The sequence below is a fragment of the Pelodiscus sinensis genome, chromosome 3, assembly GCF_049634645.1.
Source record: "Pelodiscus sinensis isolate JC-2024 chromosome 3, ASM4963464v1, whole genome shotgun sequence".
NCBI lineage: Eukaryota > Metazoa > Chordata > Testudines > Trionychidae > Pelodiscus > Pelodiscus sinensis.
The window spans coordinates 108004871-108019925 of record NC_134713.1 but is presented as its reverse complement, the minus strand read 5'-3'; the positions used below and the strand labels follow the sequence as shown (position 1 = coordinate 108019925).

General features: G+C 40.9%; 1 protein-coding gene across 7 annotated transcripts in view; it reads right to left on the bottom strand.

Moving 5' to 3' along the window:
* The window catches only part of ESR1 (estrogen receptor 1), a 297806-nt gene that overhangs the window by 39671 nt on the left and 243080 nt on the right, over nt 1–15055 (bottom strand). The gene's annotated exons all lie outside the window — the stretch shown is intronic.

The following is a 15055-nucleotide window of genomic DNA, read 5'->3' as shown; positions in this document are numbered from 1 at the left end:
CAAAAACAAATGATACAATAAAAAGCACATTGTGTGGGTAGCCAGGGGGTATGCTAGTGAGACATATGGCCTTTCAACTCTCATGGTTCTGATTCTGATCTTGTTTATATTAATGTAAAGCAGAAATAGCTTCAATGCAGTTACACTGGTGTAAAACCGGATTAGGCCCTATGCTACAGGTCTGAAATAAAGTAGTAGCTTAGAGCAATGTTTCTCATTGCTGATTGGCACCAGCCCCTGAGATCTCCCTGACAAAGTTTAGGAAGGCAGCATGCCTGTGCCTGATATAAAAAAGGCTTAGAGAATGATCATCTGCTCTGGTTACCTGCCATTATCATCTGGTTGCCCATGTGAAGTGAGTTGCTAAGATTAATAGCAGTACAGATATGTCCACATCACAGAACAACTCCACCCAATTACAGTCATCACAGTAAACACACCTACGCTTTAGTAGTAATAGAGATGTAACCGTGTTAGTCTGATCTTGCTGAAACAAAAGAAAGGACTATCCTAAAACCAAAGGGAAACCTCAGAACCGTCATTCATGCTTAAATGTGACACTTTACGAATGAGCCTTAACAAAGATGCTAATTACCTTACCCATAAAAAGATAGCTTCCCCAATTATCACCCCTAGTATCATTATCTCATAGATATTAGCCCTCTCTCTCAGCCCCTTTCTGTTCTAAATCTGATTTGTCAGTTTTATGTGTTCACTTTTATATATGGTCATACCAATTCTCTTCCAGAATATGATCTGAGGAAGTGGGTCTGGCCCACAAAAGCTCATCACCTAATACACCATCTTGTCTTTAAAGTGCTGCATAGTCCTTTCATTTGTTTCAGCTAGGCTTTACTAAGCATGGAGACCAGGGCTAAGACTACATTGACACTACTTTCTGGCTCCAGAGTGTGAAAAAACACACCAACCCTGAGCATAGCAAGTTACATCTCGGTAAAGCACCAGTATAGACAGGGCTTCAGTGCTAGGAGCCGCACTCCCGGCACTGTTAGCTACTCCCTTCCTGGAGATAGTTTACCTAAAGTGCTGAGAGAGTTCTCAGCCAGAGCTCTTGCTGTGACTACATAGTTGTATTAAAGTGCTGCCATGGCTGCATTTTAAACCTTCAAATGTAGACAAAGCCTGAATCCTCCCTTTCCTAGAAGTGGTCTCTTTTAAGGTTGCAGTAAACTTGTAGGATAGAGAGGAGAAGCATCCACTATTGTTGCCCCTGCTGCACATGTGCTGTGGATAGAAGACTTTTGTTTACAGGTCTGACAATCGGGCACTTTTCATAACTGTTACATTCAGTCCAAAGGAATAAATAATCTACAGGTTGCATAATATAATGTACTAGATGATCTATTAAAAACAAAACATAGCCTTGAAGTTATAAAGATATACAACAACATGAACTGGACAACAAAAAAAGAGATTATTTAGAAAATCACAAATCTATGTGCTTCATTCAATGATTTGTAAATTCCGAGACTAGAAGGAACCACTATGGACATCTAGTCTGAATTCCTGTATAACACAGGCCACAAAATGTCTTCTAAATTAATTCCTAAAAGAGATCTTTTACCCCCAAAAAAATCCTATCTTGATTTAAAAATTGCCAGTGATGGAGAATTTACAACCACCCTCAGTTAATCTTTCCAGTGGTTATTTACCTTCACAGTTTAAAATGTATCTCTTATTTCTAGTTGCAATTTGAAATTCTTATGTGAATTTATAATGAGAGATTGATAATACAGAAAAATACATAGAAATTCTCTTGCAACAAATGTTATTTACCCTTTTTATTTAGTTCTCTCCAGTGCCGTGCAACTCTGGTCTGAACACTGGTAACATACCCCTGATCTTTACTATTGTGAAATATTTTTAAATATTTTATAAATGATTCATACTTTCACCTTAAAGCATAAAGGTTACATGGTAAACAGCCTTATTAACCAGGTACATGCTCTTGGCTTTCAAATAATATTCTCAATAGAAGTAAATGAATAACTTCCAAGTAATATACTGTGCACTATTTGTAGTCAGTAATGTACAATTGGTTTATCTCTCTCTTTTCTGCATTGAGATGTCTAAGAAACTGGCATTATATTTATTTCCAGGTTTCAAGCTGTTTATTGTGTTAAAAATGGGTTTTTAAATTAGTATAAAAAATAAAGAGGAGAGAGCGAGTACAACAAATATGGTTCATGGAAAATAAAACAAAATGTTCACTTTTTTCCCTAAAAGCGCTGAAGTATGGATTTGTAGGTAATGCTGTAGCATGTCAAACAAGGCTATTTGTAAGCTTCATCCTACTCATATTGTTGGTGAACTGTATCATATCTGAAAGGGACCTGGATATAATCAACAAGGTGCAGTGGGCTAGCGCAGCACATCTCAGTAAGCTGCTACTGTTTTGGAGCATGTACTCTGGGGTCTAAAAATCTAAGCTTTCAGATTTTAAAAAAGAAATTTGCTCCCACTTTGAAGATTCTCTTCACAACCATAAACTGTGCACTGATACACTGATGTCTCCCTGAATTTGCAGACACCCTAAAATAATAGACCTGAAGCCTAAACATGAGCATTGTTAACAATCATAGTACTAATCAAAGCATTCAAGAATGAACATACCTAAAGATAACCTCCTGACACTGCATGCAGAGTATGCAAGGAATAAGAATGGTCAAACAATGAAAGCTATCTACTAAATGGTGTGTCTCATTTTGGTTCCTCAGGTTGGGTTGTAAGCAATAACTTGGAGGAGTACCACTACTTTTGTTTCCAGTTTATCCTTGATTCCCCATTATTTCAAATTCCTATTCAGTGTATTAAAAGCCAATTATATTGCCATCATTTCACACTGTCCCACAATGGAATGCTTCTAAGAAAAAAATATATACTGCAGACAATTTGAATTTTTTTCAATTGTCCTAATCCACTTCACTGTAAAACTATGGCAGTTTTACAGTACTTTGAATGCCAAATTTTTGGCACGCCTGAAAAACCAGAGCCATATTTCACATTTGGATTCGGCCTAAAAGCAAAAACAAAGCCACCACTTCCTTTCTGAAACTCAGCAAAGTAATAAGTTAAATAAAAACAATAGCATCTCACATTTATATAGCTCTTTTCATTTCAAGAGCTCCCAAATAATTTAATAAAACATAAGAAGCAGCTTCACCCACCTCCAAAATACAACTACACAGTTGTTGCTTAGGAACAGAGTAACTGTAAATGAGCAAATGTCATGGAACTCAAAGTTTTGTGAACTGTTCATTAGGTTTGCAAAATAGGAGTTTGTAAGCCTTTTCTTCCTGTTATTTCAACTTATTTTATTCATTTTTTTTTAAATCAAACCCACATGTTCTTTTTAAGTTAATGGGAGATCTTCAATAAGAGCTAGTGATAGAAAATAATGTCTCAGTGCTAGACTGCCCTTTATAGAGTGTATTTATTTTTCCACATTAGAATTTCTTTTCCTCTCTATTCCATTTTTCACATGCTCTGTCCACTCTTCCAATTTTCTGCTCCAATTTTTAATCTTATTTGAATGCCCTCACACTACTACTGTGGGGATACTAGAAGCCTCAGGTGTAACAGAACTCTCTGTGCATATTTTTTTCACTGGCGCTGTTTTGGTTCTCCTTTCAAGCACCAACCCCAATCAGGGCAATAATATTCATGTTTAAACTGAACTTTGAAACCAAAAAGGACATTTAGGAAAAAAGTATGCTCATCCCTAACAGCAAGTGATGACAGTTAAAGACATGAAACAACAAAATGCTTACTTAATAAATACTTGGCCAGATTTATCGATTGAGATACTACAGACACTCAAAATGTAATGCATACATTTGTAAAAATCACATTTTTGGCTACAACAATGTTGTAAAAAGGTCTGAAAGTAAAATTCTTTCAGGTTCTAAATATCTAATTTTAGTGATTTAAAAAAGCCAAACCAGTCCACTGTCAAAACATTAAAAATAAAGTATAAAGTATTAAAATCAGCTCAGTTCTGACGGTAAATAGAGCAGTTAGAGGTTCCATTTGACACAGGCACACATAATCCATAAGCTCTTCAGCAGAAGACAGCAGTGTATGTCACATTTACCCTGGCTACTGTAAGCTAGTATAAGGTACTACGTTATACCTTATGCTAAACAACAGGAGGCAGAACATGTTAAAGCAGCAAACCAGTAGTGTGGAAGCAATACAATGTCCCTTCACTGACCATCTGGAAAAAATGGAGTGAAACAGGATAAGGCAGGTGTCACCATCTAAACACAGGCAGAGTAACCATAAATGGTGGGAGAAAGCACATACTTCTGTAATCTTTCATAGCCCTCTCTATTTGGGATGTGGAGCACTGCTATTGGAGGAAGTGTTACCATGAAAAAGTTTTCAAGGTAGATGGGAAGACACCCAACCACCTCATTAGCTCCTGGGGTAGAAATCATTCCCATGCTGACTTCATGCACACAGTTGTTTTGTTTTGACACAGCACTATGCAGTGTTCAATTGGCTTTCACTTATTGTTACACTGTTGCATACACATTGATTTAAATTTAATTCAGAACACAAAAAATAATGTGTTGGTTGAACTATTAGTGCAAACAACTCTTCCACTGTTCCAAGTTCCTGGACAAAGGGTACTTGTCTGTGTGTTTAAGGGACAACAACCACTTCTAGGTTGGAACACGCATTTCCACCATCAGTCCTGATGACAGGCTTGAGGTGCATTTCTGCTCTTCTGTGGGAGCTTTACTGATAATTTCATCTTGCTTATGAACAGTGAGAGTTTTGAAAACACCTAAATGTGAAGCAACCCAGGAGCTGGTTATTAAGAATCCATTCCGCAACACCAATGGCTTCAGATTTCTATTTAAGGAGGTGGCAAAACTCCCATCAGTTTCAACAGGAACAGGATCAGACCCTATAAAATCATTGTAAGACATTATTGGCTTGTTTTACATCATTTGTATTTATACCCCTCTCCAGGCTGACAGACATGTTGTCTAGAACACTTTTCTCCATTACTTGGAAAGGGTTGCAGAAAAAGGTATTTATATTTTCAAAAGCTCTCCATAATTACAAATGATCAAAATGATACACAAGAGCTTTCATTTATTTACTTATTTTAATTTTAAAGGATCTGTAGAGGAGTTTTTCAAGTGTGGCCTATGGAAAAGTTCAAAAGGAAAGTAAATAATTCCTTCGACAGTAGATGCATGATTGTACTTAAGTACAATAAATTTAGACTTGAAATTATATGGGAGCTCTCTTCGAACCCACATGCTCTCCACAGAAGGCCTTAACAGCAGTGTGGTACAACTACCATTTCACAGTTTTTATAGCTATCTGGCATTTCTTTATTCCCCAAATAGCAGACTTTCCACAATCTTCAAAAGAAGATGGAAAATGAATGAAAGCCATACAAACAAGGCTCCTAGCCTACATATACAAAAACAATCCCATCCATTGCTTTTGCACTAGGAGGATTACTACAGTGAATGTCTATCATTCTACAGTTATTTCTTTAAAAAGAGACCAAGGCTTGCCAGATGAAATATATGAAGTTTCTCTCTCAGCAGGAATCAATACTAGTAAGCATCCTCAGTTTTTCCTCTGATACAATTATAAACTTATCTGTTTTTCTTAGTTTTTATATCATGATTATAGATGGTCTCGGATATCGATGACAGCTAAAAACAATTGCAGGTGCGTGACACTGGTCACAAAAACACAAATAAACCTACAAACTCAAACTCCACTGGGGAAAGAAAAAAGCAAAAAAGCAAAAGGGAAAAAAAACAAAAAAACCATTTACATCTGATGTTGCAAGCAGACCTCTGTACGTACTTTCATGTCTCTGTACTTACAATATGATGTTAACTCGCTCTTGAGTTCCTTTTTAAAAGAAACATATTATTTGCAGTACTTTTTTTTGGTTTTCTATAACTTACCTAGTAATGCTATAGGTCAAACTTTATTCCTATCCTCAGGAGCCGTGAATGCATTATATATAACATATCACTCTGGCTCTTTCCTCCACACAGTTATTTTCTGAATCAATAACAGTTACAAACAAAGCCATTTTAATAAAGGTAGACTCAGGCCCAAAGCCTAAATCAAAACGTTGGTCTTTTCCTTTCTAATTAATTTTTCTATTTTGTGGCCTTTGTCTTCCCAGACTCTGGCCAGGCCAAGAAGAGCTAAAATGTCTTTTCTCACTGTATCTAGTCCACTGAAAATTGAAACTAAGAAATATTTTCAGAAACCTTACTCTGAGCTTTTCAACCGGTTTTTCATTCCTAAGTTTGGGTATGTTCAAAACCTTAGGCAAGAGGAGTGAATAGAAGGTGCAACTTAAGGTAAAGAGTCAGAAAGGAATGATTTGGGGATCCTGTTGCAAGTTTTCCACCATCTCCCACTGTAGTGTGTAGCACAAGCTGTGCCAGAAGAGGCAGGGCCTCAAGTGGAATGGGTGGGGCCAAGATACTTCCTTGCTTCCCCTCCCAAAGATCGTGATTGGTATGGGGGTGAGGGAGCATGTGAAATTTTGCCCCCTGTAAAGGTTCCCCCAGGTGCCCATGCTCCTGGTGTGGGAGGAGACTTTGCATGCTCCCCCTTCTGCCACCAGGCGAATCAGGGCTTGGTGGGGAGAGTGTGCAAAGTCTCCTCCCACTCTGCCAATAGTACGTGGCACTTCTAAGCACCACAAGCTCCTTGCAGGGCGGGGGTGGGGTGGAGGAAACTTCACATGCTCTCCCCGCCCCCAGGCCAATCAGGGCTTGGGGGCGGGGGAGTACACAAAGTCTTTTCCTAACCTGCCAAGAGCACATTGTGCTTCTAAGTGCAGTGCGCTCCTGGCAGGGCAGTGGAAACTTCATGCACTTCTTCCTGCCTCCAGACCCTAATTGGCCTGGTGGCCGGGGGAGCAGCAGGGCCTCGACAGGCCGAATCTGGCCCATGGAGGCCCTTGGCCCATCCCTGCTCTAGCTCTGGCAGAATGCCAGCCAGGTATTCCTCCACAATAATTGACTATTTAGGGTAGCTTTTTTACCTCTTTGCCACACCACAGCAAGGCAAAGAACCAGTATTAGACCAAAGCGGTATTTCTGAGCAGAACCATATATCCAACCCCTTTCGGTTTTCCACTCATCAGTCAAGAAGTTTTTCCCCTCTAGGATTCCAACTTCACTAGATTCTAGAACTATAATTTCTTAGGCACTGGCACTCGTTAGTAACTCCTGGCAAAATATCAGAAGAAGCAAAATTTTGAGTTAGTGAAGGGAACATGAAGTACTTAGAAGGCAACATTTCTAATAATAGATAATCCTCTCTGTTGCTCTGGCTGAGATAAAATATGTTCCACAACCTGCTCTGCCTAAGGAAGTAAAGGGACGTACTGAATTGTCCTCCATCTATAGGTTACCTCAGGTACTGGGGACAAATAAGGCAGATAGCCAACTTTTGATATGTAAATTAGATTGCAATAGGCACAATTTCTAATAATAAAAGAGCCATTCAATGGGCCATAATGAAACACATGTAAAATCAAATAAAAAATAAAATGAAAAGAAATTAGCAAAACATTATTAAAATATTGTATCTCTTATCATCTGTCTCTTGCTTGCTGTCCCTTGCTTATTGCAGCTCCCAGATATAGTGTATATGAAAACATTTCACCAAACTCTCCCCCAAATTATTGACATGTGACAGTTCAGATTTCATCTATCATCTGCTATCATTTTCTCTCAGAGTATCTATGCAAGACATGGGATTTTTCATTTTCTTATTATTTTCCAGTGAGCAACACATTGCAAACAAAGCTCAACAAGACATTATACAACAGACAAAAATTGCGTTTGTTGTTGTTGTTCCCTTTAAACAGAACTTTCTAAAACAGCCCAGTATGAAATACTTAAAACAACTTGTGTTCATCTTCTCTATACTAGCATAAACATTTAAACATACAAACAAACAACCACAAAGAACCAGTAAATTCAGAGTTAAAGCTGTCTTTCTATCCAAAGCCCATCCCATTATGCTCAAAATATACAAGAGGACCTGCTGAGCTGAGACAACTTAATGCTGAATTTCCTGGCTTCTGACTATAAGGTCTTCAAATCATCCAGAGGCCTCTTATGATAGAAGCCACTATCATCCAAGGACTTCATGGAAATCTGAGATATGGTCCTTTTTCAGGTACCTAGGTATTCATTTAGTATAACAAAGTATTGTTATTTGCAGCATTGAGAGTTTTGAAAAAACAGCATTATACACGAATAGAAGCTGCTTTACTGTTCAATACATTGATTCAGACCTTCAAAATCATGTACAAAAAGGCATCAATCTACATTGGGAACAAAGCTCTACAGAAATGAGGGGGAGAGACAATGGCAGGGAGAGGAGGGAGAAGATGGTCGTGAGGTAACATCCCTCTCAATAAGACGCCATCATAAGTAACAGCTCTGACACAAACATAAAGAATTGGTGATAGATTATAGACTAAAATAGATCTACTTAGATTAATCTGACATCCCAAGAACCACTCTCACAAGTTCCCCTCTCATGAATAAGCTAACAAAAGGTAAAAACAGCATACATTTCTATGAAACACTGATCCAAACTGAAGGATTCACATAGCACACACTCCAGTGAGGGGTCCAACTACAGCAAGGCAAGTAAACCAGCTGTGCTAGAAATGACCCAAGAACCACCGAGACAGAAGAAGGTTCCTTGTCTCGGAGCAAGAAAAACGACCATCAGAAACCTTGCCACTTTCCACTCCAAGCCTAAGGCACATTTCTTGGGCCCTGCTTTATGTAACAACATGCATATTTTGTAAAAAATCCTATATTAAAACAGGACATGTCTCAGCACACATTTCTCCCTCTAGGGAGAGGCTGAGAATGAACACCATGTGACAGAAGTTTACCATGTTTTTTAATACATGACCAGAAGATGCTCAGATACTACCTGGATAAGCATGGTACAAGAACCACTACAAAACAGAACAGAAACAAAACCAACTTCAGTTCTTCAAAGGAGATGTGCCAGGAGAGGATCCACTCCATAGAATCATAGAACTGGAAGAGACCTCAGAAGGTCATCAAGTCCAGCCCCCTGCTCTAGGCAGGACCAATTCCAACTAAATCAACCCGGCCAGGGCTTTGTCAAGCCGAGACTTAAACACCTCTAGGGATGGAGACTCCACTACTTCCCTAGGTAACCCATACCAGTGCTTCTTTACCATCCTAGTGAAATAGTTTTTCCTAATATCCAACCTGGACCTCTCCCACCACAACTTGAGACCATTGCTCCTTGTTCTACCATCTGTCACTACTGAGAACAGCCTCTCTCCATCCTCTTTGGAACCTCCCTTCAGGAAGTTGAAGGCTGCTATCAAATCCCCCCTCACTCTTCGTTTCTGCAGACTAAACAGACCCAAGTCCCTCAGCCTCTCCTCACAGGTCATGTGCTCCAGCCCCCTAATCATTTTGGTTGCCCTCCGCTGGACCCTCTCCAATGCGTCCACATCCTTTTTGTAGTGGGGGGCCCAGAACTGGACACAATACTCCAGATGTGGCCTCACCAAAGCCGAATAAACTCCAATAATCTGCAATCGGTTTTGTGTTTATACATTGCTTTCCCCCTCATTCTCTTCCATACATTGCAAGTGCCTTGAAGCAGACAGTGTTTTTCTGTAAATGTTGTACAGCAAATACACTGCCAGCACTCAAAGACAGTAAGAATAATATGTATTATTATTACTGAAAGTGTCTTTCAAGTTATTAAATGCAGTTTTCTTCTTAGCATTTGCACAACGTGCCTTTGGTGGCACATGGCCTGGATTCATCACTGAATTTGGTCCACTGGTTGGATCATTAGCTTTCCCGGGCCGGCCCAACCTGGCACAAACAGTAAGTGGAAACAGGCCATTCCTTTAGCATTTAGCCTGTTTATTCCTGTTAGATAAACAAGTTGGTATTAGAGACAAGGAAAGACTGCAGGAGGAGCAATGATTGAAATGACTTGTACTGCTTCATTTAGAAATATATATGAGGACACATGATAGAGGTATATAAATTAATGAGTTAAAGACTACAAATTTAAAACTGATAAAAGGAAATTCTTGTTTATGTAATGCATAATTAGTCTGTGGAATTAATTGCCACAAAGACAGCACTGATGGTAGGGTTTTTAAAAATCAGTATCAGGCCTGTTTCCACTTACTGTGATCGCAAAATATTGGAGACGAAGGGGTTGTACGGTTTCCATCCTAGAAAAATTTGTGCATATGCGTAACTTGATGTAATGGTGTTGATGATAATAACTTGAATAGTCCCACTAGAATCCAGTGTGGCGACATGCAGACCTGATCCTACTCCACTAAAGTCAATGGGAGTTTTATCATTGACTTCAGTGGAGGCAAGATCTGGCCCACAATCATTAAGTCAAACATATGCTTAAACATTTGCAGGATAGAGACATTAGTTACTGTGCATAACAATACTTTGTATTTATACTGTGCTTCTCATTTTCAAATTACTTTTCTAATAACTGGTCATCTGAAGAAGTTGATACCATCTACATGGTTTGTTAGTCTTTAAGGTGCTACTAGACTATTTATTGTTTTTTAAGTTTTTCCTGTTACAAACTAACTCAGCTACCCCTCTGAAACTTTGACTAAATAAAGAGCTAATTGTGCAAAGACTCATGCATGTTCTTATCTCTCTGCATGGATGTGGTCTCATATGAAGATACAGGAGAGAAGTATGGGTAATAAGCAGGAAGAACTGGAAGTGCTAATAAATAAGTACAATTATGACATTGTTGGCTTCACAGAAACTTTGTGGGATAATACACATGATTGGAATGTTTATATGAAAGGGTACAGCTTGTTCAGGAAGGATAGACAGGGAAAAAAGGGAGAAGGTGTTGCCTTATATATTAAAAATGAACACACTTGGAGTGAGGTGGAGATGGACATAGGAGATGGAAGTGTTGAGAGTCTCTGGGTTAGGCTAAAAGGGGTTAAAAACAAGGGTGATGTCATGCTAGGAGTCTACTACAGGCCACCTACCCAGGTGGAAGAAGTGGATGAGGCTGTTTTTAAACAACTAACAATATCATCCAAAGCCCAAGATTTCGTGGTGATGGGGGACTTCAACTATCCAGATATATGTTAGGAAAATAACACAGCGGGACACAGACTATCCAATAAGTTCTTGGATTGCATTGGAGACAACTTTTTATTTCAGAAGGTTGAAAAAGCTACTAGGGGGGAAGCTGTTCTAGAATTGATCCTAACAAATAGGGAAGAACTGGTTGAGAATTTGAAAGTGGAAGGCAGCTTGGGTGAAAGTGATCATGAAATCACAGAGTTCACAATTCTAAGGAAGTGTAGAAGGGAGAACAGCAAAATAGAGACGATGGTTTTCAGGAAGGTGGATTTTGGTAAGCTCAGAGAGCTGATAAGTAAGATCCCATGGGAATCAAGACTGGGGGGAAAAACAACTGAGGAGAGTTGGCAGTTTTTCAAAGGGACTTTATTAAGGGCCCAAAAGCAAGCTATTCCACTGCATCGGAAAGATAGAAAATATGGCAAAAGACGACCTTAGCTTAACCACGAGATCTTGCATGATCTAAAAATAAAAAAGGAGTCCTATAAAAAATGGAAAGTAGGACAAATTACAAAGGATGAATATAGGCAAACAACACAGGAATGCAGGGGCAAGATTAGAAAGTCAAAAGCATAAAATGACCTCAAACTAGCTACGGAAATAAAGGGAAACAAGAAGATTTTTTATAAATACATTAGAAGCAAGAGGAAAATCAAGGACAGGGTAGGCCCACTGGTCAGTGAGGAGGGAGAAATGGTAACAGGAAACTTGGAAATAGCAAAGATGCTTAATGACTTCTTTGTTTCAGTCTTCACCAAGAAGTCTGAAGGAATGCTTAACATAGTGAATGCTAGTGGGAAGAGGGGAGGTTTAGAAGATAAAATTAAAAAAAGAACAAGTTAAAAATCACCTAGAAAAGTTAGATGCCTGCAAGTCACCAGGACCTGATGAAATGCATCCTAGAATACTCAAGGAACTGATGGAGGAAGTATCTGAGCCTTTAGCTATCATCTTTGCAAAATCATCGAAGATGGGAGAGATTCCAGAACACTGGAAAAGTGCAAATATAGTGCCCAATTATAAAAAGGGAAATAACAACAACGCAGGAAACTATAGATCAGTTAGTTTAACTTCTGTGCCAGGGAAGATAATGGAGCAAGTAATTAAGGAAATCATCTATAAACACTTAGTAGGTGGCAAGGTGATAGGGAACAACCAGCATGGATTTGTAAAGAATAAATCATGTCAAACCAATCTGATAGATTTCTTTGATAGGAAAACGAGTCTTGTGGATAAGGGAGAAGTGGTAGATGTGGTATACCTAGATCTTAGTAAGGCATTTGATACGGTCTTGCATGATATTCTTATCAATAAACTAGGCAAATATAACTTAGATGGGGCTACTATAAGGTGGGTGCATAACGGGCTGGATAACTGCACTCAGGATATTTCTTCACTACAAAGTTAGTTCGAACTAATGGACGTTAGTTCGAACTAACTTTGATAGGCGCTACACTAGCGCTCCGTTAGTTCGAATTTAATTCGAACTAACGGAGCACTTAGTTCGAACTAGGAAATCTCATTTTACAAGGATTAAGCCTAGTTCGAACTAGCTAGTTCGAATTAAGGGGTGTGTAGCCCCTTCATTCGAACTAGTGGGAGGCTAGCCCTCCCCAGGTTTCCCTGGTGGCCACCCTGGCCAACACCAGGCAAACTATTCTGCCCCCCTCCGGCCCCGGACCCCTTAAAGGGGCACAGGCTGGCTACGGTGCCAGTGCCAGGTGCAAGCCTGCCAGCACCCAGCCAGCAGACCCTGCACCTGGCACGGATCAAACCACCCACCCGATGCCCCCCAGCCCTTCCCCCTCTTCCCGGGACCAGGCTGGCGGCTCCCGGGAGCTTGCCCGGGACCACAAGAGGCGGGCACCCGCCTGGGCTAGTGCAGACATCGTGGACCTCGTCCATGATCTCCGCACTAGGCACAGGAAAGTGGCTGTCTAGGGCATGAGAGCTGCCAGCCTGGCCACCCAGGAGCAGGTGTGCAAGAGAATCAAGGGGGTCCAGTGAGATCCCCGACCCTGAGCCCTGAGCTTACAATGGCCGTCCTGGGTCAGACCAAAGGTCCATCTAGCCCAGTAGCCTGTCTGCCGACAGCGGCCAACCCTAGGGACCCTGGAGGGGATGGACCAAAGACAGTGATCAAGCCATTTGTCTTGTGCCATCCCTCTCCAGCCTTCCACAAACTTTGGGCAGGGACACCATTTCTACCCCCTGGCTAATACCACTCCATGGACCCAACCTCCATGACTTGATCTAACTTCTCTTTAAACTCTGTTCTAGTTCTAGCCTTCACAGCCTCCTGCAGCAAGGAGTTCCACAGGTTGACTCTTTGCTTTGTGAAGAACAACTTTCTGTTACTAGTTTGAAGCCTGCTACCCATTCCTTTCCTTTGGTGTCCTCTAGTCCTTCTTTTATGGGAACTAATGAAGAACTTTTCTGTATGTGCCCTCTCCACCCCACTCATGCTTTTAGAGACCTCTATCCTGTCCCCCCTCCATCTCCTCTTTTCTAAGCTGAGAAGTCCCAGTCTCTTTAGCCTCTCTTCATATGGGACCTGTTCCCAACCCCAGATCATTTTAGTTGCTCTCCCCTGTCCCAGCCTCTCTCTTCCCCTCTCCCACCTCCTTTTCCCAGTCTCCCCCAGTTTTGTTCAATAAAGACAGATTCCATTTTGGAAGACACGTTATCTTTATTTTGTACATCAAGAAGAGGGGCTAGGGAAGGGTAAGTGGAAGGAGGTGAGGGAGGAATGGGCCCCCGATGGGGAAGACTGGGCTGGTTCTGCGGGCTTCTGGGGGTGGAAGCTCTCCTGCAGCCCCCCAATTGCCCCCTCTCCCCAGATGGCAGCCTGCGGCAAGTGCAGCCGGGCTGATGGCCGAGTGCTGTGATGTGCCCAGTGTGGGTAGTCCGGGCACTCCAAGCCAGGACTGCTTTGCAAGCGGGGCACCCCTGAGAACTGTCTGTCCGGGGTGGGGGTCGGGACCCTTTAAGCACAGCCCTCGGCTAGCCTGAGACAGCATCTCCACACTCTAAGTCCTCCTCTGATGCCCTGCCGGCACTGCTTCCGGCCATCCTTAACCCCGCTTCAGGGTCCACTTAATGTGGACATGCTAGTTCGAATTAGCAAAATGCTAATTCGAACTAGTTTTTTAGTCTGGATCCGTTAGTTCGAATTAGCTTAGTTCAAATTAACTAATTCGAACTACGTTAGTTCGAATTAACGTTGTAGTGTAGACATACCCTCAGAGAGTAGTTATTAATGGTTCACAATCCTGCTGGAAAGGTATAACTAGTGGGGTTCCACAAGGGTCTGTTTTGGGACTGGCTCTCTTCAATATCTTCATCAACAATTTAGATATTGGCTTAGAAAGTACGCTTATTAAGTTTGCAGATAACAACAAGCTGGGAGGGACTGTGACTGCTCTGGAGGATAGAGTCATAATTCAAAATGATCTGGACAAATTGGAGAAATGGTCTGAGGTAAACAGGATGAAGTTTAATAAGGACAAATGTAAAGTGCTCCACTTAGGAAGGAACAATCAGTTTCACACATACAGAATGGGAAGCAACTGTCTGGGAAGGAGTACGGCAGAAACGGATCTAGGGGTTATAGTGGACCACAAGCTGAATATGAGTCAGCAGTGTGATGCTGTTGCAAAAAAAGCAAACATGATTCTGGGATGCATTAACAGGTGTGTTATGAGCAAGACACGAGAAGTCATTCTTCCTCTCCACTCTGCTTTGGTTAGGCCTCATTTGGAGCATGTGTCCAGTTCTGGGCACTGCCTTTCAAGAAAGATGTGGAGAAATTGGAGAGGGTCCAGAGAAGAGCAACAAGAGTGATTAAAGGTCTAGAGAACATG